Genomic DNA, 22,678 nt, shown 5'->3' on the forward strand with positions numbered 1-22,678 from the left:
ACCCTGTTTGGCAAAGTGGATGGGATGGAGTGTAAGTGTTAGACTGAAATAGCCAGATTCCCTTCTCTTCCTCATCATTTCTACAAAAGTTACACATCAAAGCTAAACTAATACATTTGATAGATTTTCTGTACAGTGTACACCGTTTCTAAATCAGGATAGTCTACTTTCTGTGAATGCTTTCCCACTCAGTTAGTGCTTCAGAAAGCAGCGATGTGATTATTTTCTGACAGTATCACTCCCCACTCCATCTTTCTCCTCTGCACAGAGAAAATAGTAGCATGGGTTTTCTGTTTTTGTCAGCAGCCTTGGACAGCGTTTGGACATCGCTTTCACACTTATGCCCATCTTCATTAAAAGGCTGACTACATAAATGAGGGATTTCTCCCTTTATGGCTGTCCTCCCCCCTACTTCTTTCCTCCATTCACTCTCCTTTCTCACATCACTCGTTTTCTGTCATTTCTTTCCCTCCCCCTGAGTGGGAGAGACATTGTTTAGTGAGTTTCCATGGTTCTACTTGGTCCTATATCAGACTGGTCAGACTGCAACTGGTCCCCCCCCCTGAAATCCTCCTTTCTCTTCTCTGCTACTCTTCTATTCTCGCTCTCTGTTCATTCTTTCCATACTTATTCTTCTCCATTTAATGGCTCCTACATCTCCTGAGTTTTCCTTCCTCTCATTACCTCCCACGCTACCATCTCTTACTCCCCTCCACACACCCCCCTTTTCCACCTCTCCTGATCATCCATCATGAATATGTCTATCATAAAGATAATTTGACCCTTGAATTCCGTTACTCTAAACATACATTTATAAACATTACCTCCCTGCATCCTTGTGTCCCACCATCTACATAGGACAGGACTTCCCAAACTCAGGGTTTTGCCCTAGCACTACACAGCTGATTCAAATGACCAACTAATCATCCAGCTTTGATCATTTGAATCAGCTGTGTAACGTTAGGTCAAAAACCAAAACATGCACCCCTTGGGGTCCCGAGGACAGAGCTCGGGAAACAAAAATATTTGTAATAAAGCTATGCCTGTACACTCAGAAAGTATTCAGATCGGAGTTGGATTGAAATCGGAATTTAAAAATGTGGTCAACCAATAAAGGTATAGGTGCTGGAGAAAGTTGATTTATTTACATGACTAGTCTCAACCCCTCCCTTTCCTTTTCATGACTCACTACCTCAGGGTTCTATTGTATGACCGTTGTTTAGTTCCTGTTAATCTCCCCTTCTTTGTTCATTTCTTACCGCTTCAATGGATGTGCACCCGACAACAGTGTTAATCATGTTCTCTCTATTTTTACTCCCGGAGAGGTGAGTCTGGCCGCTTGCGCCATGTCCCTGGGCACAGCATCACAAAGCACACAATACAAAGCAAATGACAGGCAATGGACTGAAAATAACAGCTTTGATGTACAGATCTGTTTGTTAAGTCCTGTCTGGAGGAGTAACGCTGTGGTTTGTGAGTGCGGCTAAATGCCTGTGTGTGTGTGTGTGTGTGTGTGTGTGTGTGCCACAGTGTAATCAGCCATAGGGTCAACCAAAGGGGAAAATACAACAGAAATGCCTGTGGGCTAAAGCCACTGCACTGTATTGAACATCATCATTGATTATAGTACTACACGCTCTCTCCCCCCAGCACACTCCAACACAATCCTCATCACTTTACTTATGCAACCTCCTTTGTGTTGGTGTGAGTGACCGTACAGGAAGGGGTTCTGTGGCACAACCACCTGGAGCAAATTTGACTCCTGGGGCATCTGAATTGTCCCGCTAGGTGCTCATAGAATTAGACACAATGTGAAGCATTTTGAGACTCTCCATTATCACTGGTGTAATAGTCTAGTGATTTTACAGCACGAACGTCGTTAGGAGTCTGGACGTATACCGCAATCTCAAAAACATGAACAAAAAAACGAGGCAAAGATGGTGGCGTTTGTCGTCCAGCCCGCCAGCAGAGGAACAACAAATTAGGGTAGTCAGTCTGCAAAGAGAGAGGGAGCCCACCGACCCAGCTGACTAATGAGGCTTAGAGACAGATCATGTTTCTCGTCTGAAACACATAATAAGGCCAGCCCCTCCACTGACATCCTGTGGGTTAGCGGTGTGATTTAACATGAGTTGATTACTTTCCCTTTCGGTGGAACAGCAAGGACAGGAGTGACAGAGTAGCTAGACGTTGGCCCAGCCTAAGAACTGATACAGGGACAGATACATATTTCTCTGATGACAACAAATAGTTGACTTGTCAAATCAAGTGTGCTAATGTTCGAATAGAACAAAGACGTGGAATGTGGAGGTCCTCAAAGACTGGGTTGGGATATGTAACACTTATAATGTAACGTCAGTAATGTAGGTAACACTTATAATGTAACGTCAGTAATGTAGGTAACACTTATAATGTAACGTCAGTAATGTAGGTATGTAAAAACCCATCCCCTGAACATCAACAAGATTCCTGGTTCTGTTGATCACACACAAACGCACGCTGCACAACCCTCCACAACCCTCAACGCTGCACAACACTCCACCCTCCACGCTACACAACCCCTATACAACCCCTCCACGCTACACAACCCCTATACAACCCCTCGACGCTACACAACCCCTATACAACCCCTCGACGCTACACAACCCCTATACAACCCCTCCACGCTGCACAACCCCTCCACACCCCTCCACGCTCCACGCTGCACAACCCCTCCACGCTCCACAGCCCCTCCACAACCCCTCCACGCTCCACAACCCCTCCACAGCCCCTCCACAGCCCCTCCACACCTCCTATACAACCCCTCCACAACCCTCCGGTATGTAGGAAAGAGTAAGAAACAGTGGAGCAGAACACAGATCTGCTGGTGTAAGCAATACAGTTAGCTCAAAGGGTAAACTCAGCTGTCTGTAGCTTATACACACTCAGCACACAGAGGGAATGTGATGCCACTAGTGTCCAGTTACCTGCAGGTTAGTCTCCCACTACTGTTTACCCTGCCATTTAGTACAGGTCAGGCTGTGTCCTTCTCCTGTGATTGGCTGCTAAAACACCTGTCAAAACATTATGCATGCGTTCTCTGATTTAGTAGAGCTCCACCTAACTATCTGTCACTCAACACAATGGAGACCACTACGCCAGCTGAATTGAACACACACACAGCAAACACGTATAGGGGGAAAACTTTGTCTGAACTTCAGAATCAATGTGGGGGAAGATTTAGCTTCAGATGCCACAAACTCTCTCGTTCGCTGTTCACAAGTATGTGAACAGAAACAAGAACCTCCAAGCTACTCCTGTTAGTGAACTGTTCCTGTTTTGCTCATTAGTACCGGTGCCATGCCTACCTGGGAGAACAGACGCAGCAGACCAGTGTGCACGTGGGTGTTCATGTTACGAGTTTGAGTTAAGAAACGTAGAAGCCTAAAGGGGGGGTTGAAGAGGTCTGGTACTACAATGGGGGTTGGTACTACAATGGGTTCAAACATCAGACACCTTCACCCATCATTAATGTAAGGATGTGTTTATGTACATGTGTAATTATATACTGAACAAAAATGTAAAACGCAATGTAAAGTGTTGGTCCCATGTTTCATGAGCTGAAATAAAAAGATCCCAGAAATGTTCCATACGCCATAAAGAACTGGCCTCACAACCACAGACCACGTGTAACCACGCCAGCCCACGACCTCAACATCCGGCTTCTTCACCTGCGGGATCGTCTGAGACCAGCCACCCGGACAGCTGATAGAAATACTCATCAGTTCTGTCTGTAATTAAGGGAAAAACTAATTGGCTGGCTCCCAAGTGGGTGGGCCTATGCCAAAACCAGGCCCACCCATTGCTGCACCCCTGCCCAGTCATGTGAAATCCACAGATCAGGGCCTGGTTTGATTTGAATAAATTTCAATTGACTGATTTCATTATATGAACTGTAACTCAGTAAAATCTTTGAAATTGCATGTTGCGTTTATATTTTTGTTCCGTATAAATGCACGACAACAAATCACATTTATTTATATAGCCCTTCTTACATCAGCTGATATCTCAACGTGCTGTACAGAAACCCAGCCTAAAACCCCAAACAGCAAGCAATGCAGGTGTAGAAGCACGGTGGCTAGGAAAAACTCCCTAGAAAGGCCAAAACCTAGGAAGAAACCTAGAGAGGAACCAGGCTATGAGGGTTGGCCAGTCCCCTTCTGGCTGTGCCGGGTGGAGATTATAACAGAACACATGGCCAAGATGTTCAAATGGCTGGCTCCCAAGTGGGTGGGATCCCTCCAAGGCAATGGAAGGCAGCTAACCTGGGAAGGATGACTATTCTCTACTACATTAACTACATGTGTGTGAGAGAGATCGACAGCTTTGTGTACACATACAGGGTGCAGTGCAGTCACTGTGGGCACCATTAGGTGTGTGTGTGTGTGTGTGTGTATTCAAGAAGCAAAGCATAACATGTGTCTCCCAGGCTTCACGCACAGCCTGCCTTCAGGGAGTTCAGATCAGCATGTGTAACAGAGTCTGACTAGGGCTGGGCAACATGGCCTAAAAATCTCTCTAAATAAGCTTTGTTGTACAATTAAAAAGGTCAAATAAACTGCATTTCAAACCGTCAGCAATAATTGAATGAATTAAGGGTGTGTGAAACTACACTAAATATAAGCCCCACTAATCATGTTATCAAAAATAAGCACTGATCGATCTGGCATTGAAGTCTGTACAAAAACAATTTTCTTCCCTTTTTGTTACAAATTGACCCAGAACTATGCAAAATGCACATTCACTAATAATAACTTCTTGTGGTAGGTTTTACAGAACATTAACACAGGTCTCATCTCTCTAGCACAAGCCCACATGCTAGTGAGTAGCCAGCTAATCTTTATATTTCAAGTTTAGACACATTTGATCTATTTACTAGAACAAGGTGGAACATTTGAGTTGTTATGAACAAACCCTTCTGTCCATCTCCAACTGTTTGAACAGCATGCCAGGCTGTCCACTTCGTTCAGATGTTGAACTCAAGTGGTCTACCTTATTTCTCAGAATGAGAACGAGTTGACAATTCCTTACAGAATTGTGTGTTATGATTATTGTCCATTTCTAAAACAGACTAGACAGCTAGTATAACAGACGTTGGCTGAAATGCAGCTAGTGGTATGTGCAATGCCGCGAGACAAACTGAGCATACTTTTTCCAAAATCAATGTTCATTGATACTCTTGTTTTAGTAGTGTCTGCTCTGCACGCAATTGGATTAGTTGAGAGATTAGTCGAAATTAAATGAAAACGTTCCACAAAAATGTGCATCTGAAAACCATAAACTGGCACGCAACGCAGATCGGTAGAAATGGTCAGATAAATTGCCATTCCACATGAGAAAGGTTGGAGACTCCTCATGTAGCCTATTACCCACAACTTCAGGAGAGTAACGGCAGAATCTGCAATAACCAGTAGGAGGGTATATTTCCTGGTTATCTTGATCTCTGGCTCCCTCAAGTCATTTGTGTCTGATTTCATCAAACAGTGCCCTTAAATTGTATTTATGTATTGTTATTGAACCTTTAGTTAACTAGGAAAGTCAGTTAATTAAGAACTAATTCTTATTTACAATGAAGTCCTACCGGGGAGCAGTGGGTTAACTGCCTTTCTCAGGGGCAGAACGACAGATTTTCACCTTGTCAGCTCGGGGATTCGATCCAGCAACCTTTCGGTTACTGGCCCAACGCTCTAACCATCAGGCTTCCTGCATCAGACAAGCTCAATGCATATATAATTGATTTTATTAAAACGCATAGGGTGTGTCTATGAAAAAAAATACAGGTTTTATCATTTAGACCACATATGTCAGAGTCAAGGCCCGCGGGCCACATCCGGCCCGCAAGAAGGTTTTTTACGGCCCCTGGGATGATCTTGATTTATTATTAGAACCGGCCCGCAGCAAGCCGGCAGCCCGCAGATCTTTTACACGCACCAATACTACATTTCCCACAATGCAAAGGTGACGCACCGAGCAGTAGGCTGCTTCATTTCAATATTTATTGGCACAGCAGTCGTCAGCATCACAGTAAAATTAACTTTCAGATACCCATCAAAAATGGCAAAACGGAAGGTGGATACTGAGAACCGGGGGTTTCAAACAAGGTGGGAGTCGGAGTATATGTTCACGAAGGTAGCTGGAAAACCTGTGTGTCTTCTGTGTGGAGAAAGTGTGGCGGTACTGAAAGAGTATAATCTGAGACGACATTATGAAACGAAACACGCGGACAAAAACAAGAATATGGACATGGAACAAAGGCTACAAAAGGCAGAGGAATTAAAACGAGGCCTCAAATCTCGACAGGCTCTGTTCAAAAAAGCCAAATCACAAGGCCAGGCTGCTGTCAAGGCCAGTTTTATTTTGGCAGAAGAGATCGCTAAATCAGCCCGGCCATTTACGGAGGGGGATTTCATCAAAAACTGCATGATTAAAGTTTGTGACGAAGTTTGCCCAGAAAAAAGGCAACTCTTTTTAAATGTGAGTCTGAGCAGAAACACCATTGCCGAGAGAGTAGACCAGTTGTCCATCAATCTAAAAGAGCAGCTTGTGAAAAAGGGAAAAGATTTTATTGCATATTCCTTGGCTGTGGATGAGAGCACCGACATTTCTGACATTGCCCAGTTGTCAATTTTCATCCGCGGAGTGGACTCCAACCTAAGCGTGACAGAGGAGTTTTTGGCTTTACGTCCTATGCATGGCACAACTACGGGGCATGATTTGTATGAAGAGGTGTCAAGATGTGTAAATGAGATGGAGCTGCCTTGGGAAAAACTCGTGGGTTTGACAACCGACGGAGCACCTGCGATGTGTGGACACAGGAGCGGACTGGTGGCGAAGATACGGGAAAAGATGCAAGAGGAAAACGCGACAGGTGAGCTGACAGCTTATCATTGTATCATACACCAGGAAGCGTTGTGCAGTAAAGCCTTGAAAATGGAGCATGTAATGAGCATCATCACGCGCACAGTTAACTTTATCAGAGCCAAAGGTTTGAATCACCGCCAGTTCAAGGCATTTCTGACGGAGTTAGAAACGGAGCATGGTGATTTGCCTTATCACACAGAGGTGCGATGGCTAAGCCAGGGAAAGGTGCTTCAAAGATGTTTCGAGCTTCGTGAGGAGATTTGTCTGTTCTTGGACAGCAAAGGGAAAGACACAACACAACTCCGAGACGAAATGTTTCTGTGTGAAATGGCTTTTCTGTGTGACATTACGAGTCATCTGAATGCAATAAACTTGCAGCTGCAGGGTCGGGATCGTGTCATCTCTGATATGTACAGTACAGTGAAGGCATTTAAAACCAAACTGACTCTGTGGGAGACGCAGATGCGGAAAGAAAATTTGAGCCACTTTCCCAGCTGCCAGACCATGAAAGAGAAGCTCTCTACCAGTGCGTTCCCGAGCACACAGTTGGCTGATAAAATAGGTATGCTTGCCGCTGACTTTCGACGCCGATTTGCTGACTTTGAAGCACAAAAAAGCAGGTTGGAACTGCTCGGTAACCCATTTGCTGTTGACGTGGAAAGCTCACCACCAAACCTCCAAATGGAGTTGATTGACCTCCAATGCAATGATGCACTGAGGGCAAAATATGCGGCAGTGGGTGCTGCGGAGTTCGCCCGTTTCCTCCCCGGCACAATGCCCCAGCTGCGCATCCAGGCTGCTCAAACGTTGTCTATGTTTGGCAGCACATACCTGTGTGAACAACTGTTTTCTTTGATGAACCTGAACAAAACATCACACAGAAGTCGACTTACTGCTGAACACCTCCACTCAATTCTGAGGATTTCTTCAGCTCAGAGCCTTACCCCGAACATTGATGAACTTGTGGAAAAGATGGGACACCACCAAGTATCACCCTCAACCTCAAACAAGTGGACATTACTGTGCAATCACATATTTAGAGTTTTTACTCAGTTCAAGTTTAAAAGTTAAAATTTAATATTTGTTTTCACTGCATGTTACTTCTCCTTAAACAAAGTGTTGTTTTTGATTAATAGATTTTTGCACTTTATTTTTTTGTATTTCAATCCAATTATATTTTAAAAATATTTCAGTTGAGTGGATGATAGAAAATTGCTATTATTGTTTTTTCTTTGAAGTAAATTTAGCCCACTTTTGCTAAAATAGAAAATATAGTCTACTGATGGTGCCTTGAATACCGGTTTCTTTCATTTAATGTTCATGTTATGGGGATATTTATATAAAGGAAATTTGTCTTTTGTGTCTGTTGAAAATTAAAGATTACTGACAGAGCCATAAGAAAATATTGCTTTATTTATCTGATCATATTGTAATATATTTGTTAGGTTTTCAGTAGGTTCAATTAGGTTCACTAGACTATATGCGTCATTTAAAAATTTTTCAATGAACATTCGAACAGTCCGGCCCTCGTCTTGTAGCTGATTTTTTTATTTGGCCCTCCGTCCATTTGACTTTGACACCCCTGATTTAGACCATTCGATTGGTCGATACAAGACTTTCGTTCGACCAAGTTATTTTTTAGTCGGGGACAGCCCTACCTCTATTACAGTAAAATAATGGCTCAATGTGTTCGTTTCGGTATCTATATGACCAATTCTGTTGGGCCAAACCTCAAATGCAAATGTCAGAGAGGAAGAAGTGATCTCTAAACTTAAACTGGTGTGAGTGGCAGGGGGAGGGGCTTGGTGTGTGTGTATAAAAAGAGAGAAGTTTCTCTCACCAAAATCGATCCAAAAGAAGCCCAATGGGATTATTTTGGACCTAAGCTTGTCGCCTGCCTTCCCGCCTTTGGGACAACGACTCCCATTGTTAAGGTCGGAGGCATGAGCATCTCGTCATTATATGCAGATTTCTGGTGTAAATGGGAATGTGCACACAGCACAGAAGAAGGAGACGAGACTAAAAAGACGACATGAGAACAAGCGGACAAGAAACGCACAAAAACGAATACAAAAAAAGCTTGATTCTTGTGGTACAGGCATTTGGTACAGGCATTTGGTACAGGCATTTGGTACAGGCATTTGGAACAGGCATTTGGAACAAAAACATGAATTCGATACATCTCCCAGCTCTCCATCTGACTACACAAGGCAGTCGTGTACCCTTGCAACTGAACTTCAAGCCCTGAGGAAGATGACATCACTGCTCGATGCTAATAGCCATTGGGTTCTTCAACTTTTTCAGCACGGGACCCAAGCTTAGGAAAACATGCATCTATACGTAAATATGGGTACATTACATTGCCCTTATGCCTAAAACTATAGCAATATAGACAATAACAATGAAATTAGATACCCATATGAATAGCTATGGATGTTTATTGTTCCCCATTAAAAACACTTACATATTCGTCAAGGTTGGAACTGTTGCTGTCAAAATACAATAAGGAATTTTCATTCTGAACAGGAAGAATCTGATCACACAGGTATAACAGAACACACACAGGCTCCGTTTGATCGTGCAACCCTAAGTAACAGTACAGATAAATGGTCAGGCCTACTGTACATCTTACTGTAGAAATGATTGTTGGAACTGTGACTTAAAATACGTCATTGTTATTATGAACTAGAATAAACTGATCACATCACACAGATGTTGACCAGAAAGACAAACAAACAAAAACACTCCTAATAAGAGGTGTGTGGCTGGTTGAAGTTTTCAACAAGCAGGTCTATTCTGGGCTTCGTTTTTTAGTCTGTTTCTGTACTTGTTTTTTTTAAGTGCGTCAGAGTTGAGAACCATGACTCGCGTAGGTATGTGGTGCCAAACTGGATCAGAACATCTACTGCTTTCTCAGTTAGGCAGGAGACCCGCTTCCTGCTATAGATGAGCAACCCAGAACTGTGTGAGTGTTGGCCTCAAAAAGCATCTTCAGTTCAGAATAAAAATGATTCCTTGTATTTTAACAGCAACAGTTCCAACATATACTTGTTCAACAATAATACAGTAGGTAGGGATGCACCGATATGACATGTTTGGCCGATACCGATTTCCGATATTTACCTTGGTAAAAAAACGCCACCAATACTTATAATATTTAGCGCCCTTTTAAGCATTTTAGTACAATTAAATAGTTAACACACACGGACACAGCGGTCTAAGGCACTGCATGTCAGTGCAAGAGGCGTCACTACAGTCCCTGGTTCGAATCCAGGCTGTATCACATTCGGCCGTGATTGGGAGACCCATAGGGCAGAGCACAATTGGCCCAGCGTCCTCCAGGTTTGGCCGGGGTAGGGCCGTCATTGTAAAGAAAAATAACAAAAGTTATTTTGTTGGCATTTACCCATGTCCCCAGTACCAGTAGAACATAATCAAAACCTATTTATTTCCCTTACTTGCTGTGCTGTTTCATTGTTCATTTGTTTCATTCTCAACCAGGATTTCATCATACATGTCAAGCAGTGAAGTTTCAGCTGTCTGTCCATGGCTTCTCTTCCTTGGTGCCCGTTTCCATCTTGTTCAGCTATGTGTGTAACATTTCACGTAAACCATGTTTCTTGTCTGCATCGAAGTAGCAGTCCTTGTACCTAGCATTGAGCATGGTGGCAAAAGAGTAGAGGCTCGGAGGGAATACGAGCAATAAGGCTTTCCTCAGTACAAAATCCTCATCGACCCACTGTGCTGTCAGACTCAGCATGCTCATGGGGTTGACATTGCTGGTGCAAATGTCAGTCGTGAAGCTAATAACAGTGACGCCCATAGCAAGTAGATCACAGACGTACGTTTCAACAATACTGTAACTCTGGTAGGGCAACATCTGAAATATAGTGTGTCCTGGGGCTCGACCAGCCGGCGAAAGCCAACATCATCCACGACAGAGGACGGTTGATTGTCAAGGGAAATTAATTCCATTATCTTGGCGTTGATGGATTTTGTCTTTGTGTTGTCTTGCTGAAATGTTCTTATTATTTCAAATGACTGCTCGACTTGAACTTGTTTAGTTGTTGGAAGTGTAGCTCTTAGTGTTTTTCTGCTTTTGTTCTGTGTAGCGCTGCATTTTTCATGCTGTCATTACAACATCTACCTACGTCATATAGGTGTGCACGTCATCTACCTACGTCATATAGGTGTGCACGTCATCTACCTACGTCATATAGGTGTGCACGTCATCTACCTACGTCATATAGGTGTGCACGTCATCTACCTACGTCATATAGGTGTGCACGTCATCTACCTACGTTATATAGGTGTGCACGTCATCTACCTACGTTATATAGGTGTGCACGTCATCTACCTACGTTATATAGGTGTGCACGTCATCTACCTACGTTATATAGGTGTGCACGTCATCTACCTACGTTATATAGGTGTGCACGTCATCTACCTACGTTATATAGGTGTGCACGTCATCTACCTACGTTATATAGGTGTGCACGTCATCTACCTACGTTATATAGGTGTGCACGTCATCTACCTACGTTATATAGGTGTGCACGTCATCTACCTACGTTATATAGGTGTGCACGTCATCTACCTACGCTATATAGGTGTGCACGTCATCTACCTACGTTATATAGGTAGCACGTCAGCTTTGACATCAGTTTTACACATCGGCGTTAAACTAGACATCGGGCCGATGTCTGCATTTTTTAGCTAATACCGGCAGATTCCGATATGCTCACCGACTATATTGTGCATCCTTAACAGCAGGCCTGATATTCTTTAATCTGTACGGTTACTTAGGGTTGAACTATCAGTAGCTAGCTAGCTTGCTTTGGCTAACGTTCGCTAGATAGCTATTAGCTGTGTACAAGGGGATTGTTTGAAAGAGAAACTCCCATCGACTACTATGAGATATAATAAGCAAAAATAAGGGAGTACTATCAACATGTAATAAAATGATAATTCCATGCTAGCTGAAGTACTCAACTGTCCTGAAGCATTTTGCCCTGTTCTGAAAGAAGTCCCTTGGTTTACTGTCATGCTGTGGATGTTTGGTCAGGATGTATTGTTTTGATTTGTTCGTTTTGTTATTTAACTAGGTAAGTCAGTTAAGAACAAATTGTTATTTTACAATGACAGCCTACCCCAGTCAAATCCTAATGACACTGGGCCAACTGTGCGCTGCCATATGGGACTCCCAATCACGGCCGGTTGTGATACAGCCTGGAATTGAACCAGGGTCTGTAGGGGGACGCCTCTAGCACTGAGATGCAGTGCCTTAGACCGCTGCACCACTCAGGAGCATCTTACATCTTACAATACTAAGTACTTCCCAAACAAAACACATTGTGGGCGCTCCTAGTTATTTCTCAAAGTTTGTATGAAACCAAGAGAGAAACTTATTGCTGTATTTGCGTTTCATGACGATTGAGCTAAGTCATAACTTGTGTCAATTCAATGTGAGAGGTGAGTGACAGCGAGTGGGAATGAGAAGCCAGTGGCTTCGCGCAGCTACCAAACATCGCTGCTGAACAGAGAGCGCCGCCGAACAGAGAGCGCCGCCGAACAGAGAGCGCCGCCGAACAGAGAGCGCCGCCGAACAGAGAGCGCAGTTGCACATGGACAAATCTTTCTTAGTAATAAATGAAATAATTATACATTTACTCGGACACGTCACGACCATTAACAGGTCCGCAACCCACACTTTAAGAAAGGCTATAATAGTCGTATTGCTACATACTGTATATAAAGTCACACTCACACATAATAAAAAGTAACAAGCATCTCTTGCTCTACCTCCCTCCATTAAAGTGCTGTTGATTCTCTCCCAGCATGTGCTTCACTTTCTTTGTACCTCCTGCTCTCTGCTCCTCTCCATCCCTCTCTGCTCCTCTCCATCCCTCTCTCCTCCTCAACTGCTCTGAATAGCTGAATTATTAAGTGCAACCCAGTGCCCCACAGAGTGAACAGAGTGACAGTACACGGGGGTTGACAGAGAGAGAGGGGTAACGAGAGAATGTGAAGAGAACAATTTGGAGTGACGAGTGTATGTTTACTGTATGACCCTTCATTACACTACCACCCACTGCTTGCTGGTTGTTGGCATACCACAAGAGTGTTAGCTCACTGAGCTAAAGCCACGGAAAACTAACTTGGCACGCAACCTCTTAAATACACAGTGGTTCACCAGAAGTAACTGATGGGTGAAGAAACATAGGGATTGAAGGAAGTCTCTAGGTTTTGCTTGCCTGAGGTAGAGTATCTCATGATAAGCTGTAGACCACACTATTTACCAAGAGAGTTTTCATCTATATTCTTCGTAGCTGTCTATTTGCCACCACAAACCGACGCTGTCACTAAGACCACACTCAATGAGCTGTATATGGCCTAAAGCAAACAGGAAAACGCTCATCCAGAGCTAATTTACTTCTATGCTCGTGTCGATGCAAGTAACACTGAAACATGCATGAGAGCATCAGCTGTTCTGGACAACTGTGTGATCACGCAGATGTGAGTAAGACCTTTAAACAGGTCAACATTCACAAGGCCGCAGGGCCAGACAGATTACCAGGACGTGTGCTCAAAGCATGCGCTGACCAAATGGCAAGCGTCTTCACTGACATTTTAAACTTGTCCCTGACTGAGTCTGTAATACCAACATGTTTCAAGCAGATCACCATAGTTCCTGTGCTGCCGCACAGCAGGCGGTAGCCAAAAGGCTTCTTAACAGCTTCTACCCCCAAGCCATAAGCCTACTGAACAGCTAATCAAAGGGCTACCCAGACACCTCTTTTATGCCGCTGCTACGCTCTGTGTATTATCTATGCAGACACTTTTACTCTACCTACATGTACATATTACCTCGACAAACCGGTGCCCCCGCACATTGACTCTGTACTAGTACCCCCTGTATATAGCCTCCACATTGACTCTGTACCGGTACCCCCTGTATATAGCCCCCACATTGACTCTGTATATAGCCCCCACATTGACTCTGTATATAGCCCCCACATTGACTCTGTATATAGCCCCCACATTGACTCTGTATATAGCCTCCACATTGACTCTGTATATAGCCTCCACATTGACTCTGTATATAGCCTCCACATTGACTCTGTATATAGCCTCCACATTGACTCTGTACCGTAATACCCTGTATATAGACTCACTATTGTTATTTTACTCCTGCTGTTTAATTACTTGTTTCTTTTATCTTCTATTTTTTACTTAACACTTTTTTTTTTACTTCTTAAAGCATTGTTGGTTGTAAGTAAGCATTTCACTGTAAGGTCTGTTGTATTCAGCGCATGTGAAAAATAAAATCAGATTTATTTTTGATTTGATTGAAGAGATCTCTCTGTGTGAGTGAGTGAGTGTGTGAGTGAGACTGTCATGGCATTTGGCCTGGTGAGCAGCGGGTATATACTGGGGGTGAGTCACTGCTGTCCTGCTTGCCTTGCCCAAGCACGTGCGTGTTATATATACACAAGCCCTGCTCTGACGTTGTGACAAGGCCCTCAGACCCAGGGAGTAAGTCTGACGCACAATCAGAGAGAGAAACGGAAGCAGTCTGTGTGTGGTGGAACATCTCTGGCCCAGGACAAAATAAATAAATGTCACGACTTGCTGCATCAACCTGTGTGTGCGTGTCTGTCGAGCTTGACATTTTTTGGTCAGGACAAACTTCTGGCATTACACCATAACAAGTAGTCACAGAATAACACCCCATGAAATAGATTTTCCCCCTGAAAATGGCATGCTAAACAACCCAGCTCTTGACAACAGAAGTGTTTCTATGTCTTGTATTACCAGGCAGAATGGTGATGTCTCCTTCCACGGAAACCCTGTCACGCAAAACACTGAACAGCCACATTCAACAGGCATCACTGTGTCCACTGTGTATTTGTTTGGCCCTGGTAATCCCAAGGACTCTGTCACTCTTAAGCCATCCGTCTCATAAATAGTAGTTTCGTAGTGCATCCTCAACATGTGTGAGTGTGTACGCAAAGGAGGCCATATTACACCTACATAGGGTATAGCAGGGATAGGGTATAGCAGCCTCGTCTAACCCTTACAGCCGTCTCATCATCAGGGCTATGGCTATGTGATCCATACACAGCCAGCGGGACAGAGGATCACATCCAACACAGGAATGGGGAGGTAAGAAGAGAAGGAGTGAAAAAAACCTCTCCCTTTTCATGAGAGGAGAAATGCCATTTACACCCCCAGAGACAGAGAGGCCGTTGGACAGGTGTGAGCCACTCATGAAAGCATTCTCCATCATTTTGGGACTGAGCCAAACTGATGTCCTGCAGCAAATCCATCAAAATATCACAACACGTGTGTGTGTGTGTGTGTGTGTGTGTGTGTGTGTGTGTGTGTGAGTGAGTGAGTGAGTGAGTGAGAGGATTGCAGTGTCCAGATATGTTGGTAGGCCCTTCATGCTCTAACTAAAACAAATTGACAAACATCACTCTTCTACCAGTTACTGTGTGTTCATAGGACCGTCCCTACCTTCCCTCGCTATTTAAATTTCAAGAACCGTGTCCTCCATCCTCCCTCCTTTAGCCTGACCTTTTCCATTCCTTGCCCCCCCCCCCCTTGACCTGTACTCAGAACACACGGGGGATCTGGGTTGTTATCTGAACATGACTGAAGCCAGGAGGCAGAGGGGGAAAATCACAGCTCCATGCTACTTCTGGCAACCTGCCTTCTCTTAGTGACTGGCTGCTTTAAACTGTCAGCAGCATATGACTGCTGCCTCTGGGGGAGTCACACTAGTACCCCAGTGTTCAAGTTGAAAGGATGTTTTTCACAACGTTCACAGAACAGCACTGGCACGAGTTGTCAGGGAGAGTGCACGAGTTGCACGGAACTAAATTATGTTGTCTTTGTATTTCAGTTTCAGCATACATGTTTTTTTTAACCTTTATTTAACGAGGCAAGTTAGTTAAGAACAAATTCTTATTTATAATAACGGCCTACACCGGCCAAACCCGGACGATGCTGGGCCAATTATGTGCTGCCCTATGGGACTCCCAATCACGGCCGGTTGTGATACAGCCTGGTTTCGAACCAGGGTGTCTGTAGTGACGCCTCAAGCACTGAGATGCAGTCTCTTAGACCGCTGCGCTTCTTGGGAGCCCTACAATCAGGCTGCACATAGGGTGGCAGGCAAAGGCAAGTGCACACACACAGAATCCCGCCGCCCACTGTATTTCCTGTGACTAGATAGCAAGCCAAGTAAATGCAGACCTTGATGCAGCGATTACCTAACTGTGTGTGTGTGGAGGTCCTGAACTGAGGACTCTCTTTCTTTCTCTCAGGGAGTGTTGGGTTTCGCTGCTCGCTCCGTCTTGCTCCACGGCCCAAAGTGGCAATTTTCACCAGGGTAATTCGAAGCCAGCCATGCAAACTGGGAGAGGGCACGGGAGTGCCTTCGACCCTTAATTACTCTTTAACGAGCACTTCTGAGGGTGTTTATGAATTAATGGCCTCTTGTCTGTCAGGGGGTGGAGACATCAGTTCGAGGGGGACAAATAGGGAGAGTTGTGGTGGTGTGAAATCTCCCCCCCCCCCCTCCCCTCCCCCCCATCCCACCCTGTGGAGTTTCTAAAGCTCTTGGACTTACACACTGACAGTCTGTATACGGTCTCTGTACGTAATGTCTTCATGACGCACCAAGTTAACAGATTTTTTCAGTGACTCCCAAGCATGCTCAATTTATTTTCCCTGTCCTCCAGCATCCATGGGAGAGGTCAGTCTTTTTAAGGGCCTAGTTTAAGGGGCTGGGGGCAGGGGGTGTGGATGGGTAGTGAGAGAGACATGCCAGTGCCATCTCCCACTCCCTATATCAATCCCATTCCCTCTCTCTGTCCATATATGCATCCCAGAACAGGATTAGGCTGGGTGCCCAGTGGTGACACAAGGGCATTGGAGGTTCAGGTGGACTCAAGCAGAGTGAGGGCCTGAGAGAGAGGGCAAAGAGGGAGGGAAGGATGGGAGTAGGAGCATTGAGACAGAAGTGAGATAAACAGCTTAAAATCATTAATGGGAGAATGAGTGAGAGAGCGAGCCAGGGAGAGTGAGTGAGCAACAAAGAGCGACGAAGAGGGAGAGCTGGTACACTCTGTAATAAAATAGAGGAAAGGTGAAGGCTGTGAAACCATAATTGATGAGAGGGCAGAATTAAGAAGGTTCAGCCAAAGGCCAAAGACTCCTGGAACTGTCTGTGTCCGGAGAACTCTTTAAGAGTTCCAAGCTCGAAGGGACGGTTCTTATGAAATCATGTATTGGGTGCCTATAATGGCATGAATCTCTTCAACATTTGCTCTCCCCATGTTATCATTAGGCTTGCAATGTGTGTGTGCACAGATCGATATGGCATACAGAACAAAACACACTAACACCACTGTCGATTGCCGTCACTGTGTCTTGTCTTCTCAATGGCACAACAAATCCTCTTTCTCTTCCTGGGTCACAGTGTGTTCAGTTCCATTATTACTGTAACTGCTGCCACGATTAACGGCTGCCCTGAATGCCATGCTCCAAATTACCACAATGACTAGAGGGAGAATAACAATGAGAACCATTGGGCTCCTGACCCCTCCTGTCTCAGCCTCCAGTATTTATGCTGCAGTAGTTTATGTGTCTGGGGGCTAGGGTCAGTTTGTTATATCTGGAGTACTTCTCCTGTCCGATCCGGTGTCCTGTGTGAATTTAAGTATGCTCTCTCTAATTCTCTCTTTCTCTCTCTCTCTCTCGGAGGACCTGAGCCCTAGGACCATGCCTCAGGACTACCTGACATGATGACTCCTTGCTGTCCCCAGTCCACCTGGCTGTGCTGCTGCTCCAGTTTAAACTTTTCTGCCTGTGATTATTATTATTTGACCATGCTGATAATTTATGAACATTTGAACATCTTGGCCATGTTCTGTTATAATCTCCACCCGGCACAGCCAGAAGTGGACTGGCCACCCCACATAGCCTGGTTCCTCTCTAGGTTTCTTCCTAGGTTTTGGCCTTTCTAGGGAGTTTTTCCTAGCCACCGTGCTTCTACACCTGCATTGCTTGCTGTTTGGGGTTTTAGGCTGGGTTTCTGTACAGCACGTTGAGATATCAGCTGATGTACGAAGGGCTATATAAATGAATTTGATTTGGCTCCCATCACTCTATCTGCCTGTATGAAATAATCTCTCTCTATGTCCGCTGATGATCCATTCATCTGGGTCTGTGCCCATCTAGTCCTCCCCTTTTGGGAAGATTAACATTTTGCAGTGGGAGAAAGAGGTCACAGAAAGATATTTTCAGCATTGGCTACTTTGCTACCAAATCAGTGGTTTTCCAACATGGCTTCTGATGTGGAGCTCCTTGATTGTCTCTATAACAAGCACAACAGATGAGGTTTCTTTACCATTGCATGTAGCCTATATTTTAAAAAAATGTAAGAATCCGGTAGCCCGGACTTGGAGACCGCCGCATTAGAGGTTTATATGTCTAGGAGCTTGAAAGAGCCCATGTCGTCAAGGGACAAATAGTGGTTTCTCTCTCACAGTGGGGTCAATACACTCTCTCTACAAATACACCAGACCAAGTGGGAGCTCCATACAGCTCTTTTGTGTAAAATCATATAATGGCACTGAAGGGGCACAGTGTGTACACAACAAATTCCAGAGCTCAGTAGGATGGTGGGTTGTGATAGCATTAGGCCTAAATGTTCTGGCTATTTAAGAAAGAACACTGTCCCATAGTTGTTGTGATATGACAAAGCAGGTTTAAGGCGTCAGCATGCCACAGTTTGGCTGAAGCCCAGCCGAACGAGTGTGCTCACAAACTCCCTTGAAAGACCTTCGCTTGAAAAACAAAAAAGGGGGCAATAGTGCAGTTTGTCCATTTTGAGACACCGTAGCCAGTAGACTTCCTCAAAATATAGTCTGGATTCATCTAAGATAATTAATGACAGATTTGAGTTAATAAGTTTTTGCTGACGAGATCTTAGTCGCACAATTTTATAGATAAAAAAAAAAATGAAAAATCTGCATGAAAACGAGTCGTCTCTGGTTGAATGACAAAGACTTTTGAAGAATGCCTACTGTTGACCAATCACTGATGCAGGGGCATAAACTAAAGTTCAAAGACGAAGTCTATCTCCAGAAAAAAGTGTGCTCCCAAAAAAACCCTCACCTAAGTCTGAACAAAAACGTCACAAAATGTGGTAATATATGCATGAACTCTAACAAACTGTTTGGTCTGGGTATCATGACAGTCTTTCGTTTCACCGGACGCACATGACCTGGACGTTGATTAAGGTTGTCCCCGCACCTCTCTGATTCAGATGGGTTAAATGGTGAAGACACATTTCCGATTAATGCATTCAGTTGTGCAACTGACTAGGTATCCCCTTTATCAGACCTGACGTGATTGAGTTTAAGACTGTTGTGTCGGCCTTTCTTAAAACAGTTGAGTCAGCCATAGAAAACCCAACTGAGCTAGGCTAGTGTTCGGTCTCGCTAACAAACTAATGATTTCTACTGTCAGCACTAAATTATTTAGCACCTTGATTTCCAATCAGGTTGTACAGCAGTGTTGCTTAATCTATTTCTGTATTGTAAGTTTGAAAGGGATACTTTGGGCCCTTTATCTACTTCCCCAGAGGTCAGGTGAACTGGTGGATACCATTTTTGTCTCTGTGTCCAGTATACGAAAGAGGTAGTTTCACGTGCACACTAGCAGACACCCGTAAACTTCCAGTCACTGAGCTAACACTAGTTAACATTGACTCGCGAAACTACCTATAACTTCCTTCATACTGGACACAAAGAAATAAAAATGCTATGCACGTGTTCACCTGACTCTGGGGAAGTAGATAAAGGCCCTCATTGACAAAATCCCGAAGTCTCCCTTTAACCCGGCACTAACACACCCCTTCAACTAATCAACAGCTTGGTGATTCGTTGATAATTTTAGGCGTGGATTGAGGGTAATGGTTGTGTGCTGAGAAGACTCAAAAACACAAGTGCAGGCCACACAGAGCAGCAGAATGGCTTGCCCTCCCTCAGTCAGCAAACAGTAGTTTACATAATGCCAAAATCAAACAGGTCAAATTTAACAACAGGACTACAGAGAACGCCAAACCCTGCATTCCACATACATACCTGTCATTGCAACAGCGGCAGCAAACCGTGTACCATAAAAACTGTGTTGCCACGGTGACCTACCTTAACACAGGGGTGTGGCGGCGCTGTGGGTGCGCCCTGAAACTACACCTTACCCCTGAGCGTCCGTATTGTCTGACTGTCCCAGATAGCCTACAGTACCTTAATCCGTCATCACATAAAACTGTCTGATAAGGAGAAGAACACTGATAAACTCAGTTTCCATACAGGTCTCTTATTCCCTAGAACATGTTCATGCTATTGTCCCATCTAGGAGCGAAATGGGTTAGTTCTGGCATTTATGCGGCATTAGTTTGCATAAATATCACAAATCGGCCTTGGGCTGAATTACAGTTTTTAAACTGTAGTAGACAAAAGAGTGGACACACCATGGTGGATTCTAATGGGATTTACTTACACATTGCTGTCATTGCTCTTTTGTCTGGGCTGTGGGTGAGAGCAGTTTATGAACTACTCTGCCAGACTGCAAAGCAGGCTACTGTATGTAAACCCTGTCGGCTACAGTAGCCTACAATGTGAAGCTCTTTTATTCTGGCAAATAAACATCACTTTCTGCAATGTGTGGAAAAAAAAGTGTGCTATGAAGAGTGTTTAATGTCCATCTAAGCGCAGCTGTTAAAGCAACAGTGTAACAACCAGCGATACAATAGGCTAACAATAATCATCCCAACGAATATGAGCTGTGTGCGGGAATTTGATCTTTGGATTGTAGACCCATTGTGGAACAAGCCAATAGGCTATGGGATAGCATTTAGCAATTCCCCGATTGATTTAAGCACAAAACAAATGGAAACAAATGGAAAAACTGGGAAGCAATTAGAATTATTTAAAGAAAACAGACAGCCTACGATGTAAACCAAACACGACGGTTTCAAACAGTGGAAGCACAAGTGATGTTAATGAATGAGTCGAAGGCTAGGCTACTCGGTAATAACATATTCGAGCCTACTTAATAAGTGCATTCTTTAATGTAAAAGGAAAACATTACATTTGTATGTTAAACATATTTTACTGGAAGCCTGTAATAACGCACATATAGCCTATCAACTGCACCGTGTGGAGTGTGGACACAAAGACAGTGCCCTAAAGAATCAGAAAGTGACGGTCTACACTAGTGAACGGACAACATGGGCCATGGATATTGTCCCCGTCTAGGCCTTGTACCAAACAAAGGATAGGCTACGTTGTATGTTTGTACCCACTGACGTGTCATGGTTTGCATTACTACATTTGTGAAAAGAAAACACAGCAGCCATAGCCTATAGTTCACGCCACAAACATCAAGCCCGGGCGACCACACCAACTTTACGCTCAGTTGAAAATTGTCCTTACCTTGGTGTTCACTCCAACGAGAACAAGCAACGGGGACTGGAGAGCCACACACACTGGGGAAGAAACAGAAAACCTTGTCACAAACCAACCGAGTCGTGAGCAAAAGCGCAACAAAACTAAATTAACGTATTTGGTTCGGTTTCTCAGAACGATTCCTTTCTCTGGCCCAGCTATTCCACTCGCTGCTTGCTAGTTCTCTCCCCCTCTAGCACAAGCTGCCTCCACCACAATCCACTCGTCCGAGTGGTGACGTCACCGCCGAGGGACAATGCGTGGTATGACATGGAGATTGATTTACTGCTACTAATCATACAATATACGTTGTTGAATGACTGGTTATTTTGCATTCGGAAGTTGCCTTCATAATCAAGGAGGAAATTGAAATAGTCTACTTTAAAGGTATTCAGCTCAATTTACACAGTGATATAACAAGTAATCAGCTTTATTCTGTTTTTATTTGCATTTGCGTGACATGTTGAGTTTCCAGGTTGCTGTGTAAAGGGCAAGTTGCTGCCTTGGCCTGGAAGCCAGGACAATCACTCCAATCTGACCTTTGTTCAATGTTTATTCTGCAGCACTGTTTCCTCATGAAAACATTATTTTTCCTTTATTTAACTAGGCAAGTCAGTTAAGAACAAATTCTTATTTACAATGACGGCCTACCCCAGTCAAACCCTAATCCAGACAATGCTGGACCTATGGGACTCCCAATCACGGCCGGTTGTGATACAGCCTGAAATCCAACCAGGGTCTGTAGCACTGAGATGCAGTGCCTTAGACCACTGCACCACTCAGGAGCCCGAACAATTATCAATTTTTATTTTGAGGAAGTATAACCAATTAAATGGAGTTTGTGACTACTGAATGCAACCCACTGTGATGTTCAGTATTATTTTGTACAGAATTTCCTGTTTCACCCCGTTTTGTCACTACTGAACGTGACCCATGTCTCAGGGAATAAAAATAAACATCACTGTGGAGGTCCAAAGCTAGATGTATGTTAGGAGAAGTGCAATATTATCATGTTAGGAGACGTGTACTTGCAATGTGGAGGAGGTTGAAGAGAGTGAAGGAGGTAGAGTGAATTGGTTGAAGAGAGTGAGGGAGGTAGAGTGAATTGGTTGAAGAGAGTGAGGGAGGTAGAGTGAATTGGTTGAAGAGAGTGAGGGAGGTAGAGTGAATTGGTTGAAGAGAGTGAGGGAGGTTGAGTGAATTGGTTGAAGAGAGTGAGGGAGGTTGAGTGAATTGGTTGAAGAGAGTGAGGG

The 22,678-nt window shown here is 44.2% G+C and overlaps 1 protein-coding gene across 1 annotated transcript in view; it reads right to left on the reverse strand.

Annotated features, from left to right (window-relative positions):
* The window catches only part of LOC139380250 (cytoplasmic protein NCK2-like), a 48,514-nt gene extending 26,915 nt beyond the window's left edge, over window positions 1–21,599 (reverse strand). Inside the window, exon 1 of the mRNA XM_071122788.1 lies at window positions 21,414–21,599. The gene's annotated coding sequence lies outside the window, so the exon portion shown is untranslated. The remainder of the gene's footprint in view (window positions 1–21,413) is intronic.
* Window positions 21,600–22,678: the final 1,079 nt, after the last annotated feature.

The sequence above is a fragment of the Oncorhynchus clarkii genome, chromosome 22 (genome assembly GCF_045791955.1).
Source record: "Oncorhynchus clarkii lewisi isolate Uvic-CL-2024 chromosome 22, UVic_Ocla_1.0, whole genome shotgun sequence".
Lineage (NCBI taxonomy): Eukaryota > Metazoa > Chordata > Actinopteri > Salmoniformes > Salmonidae > Oncorhynchus > Oncorhynchus clarkii.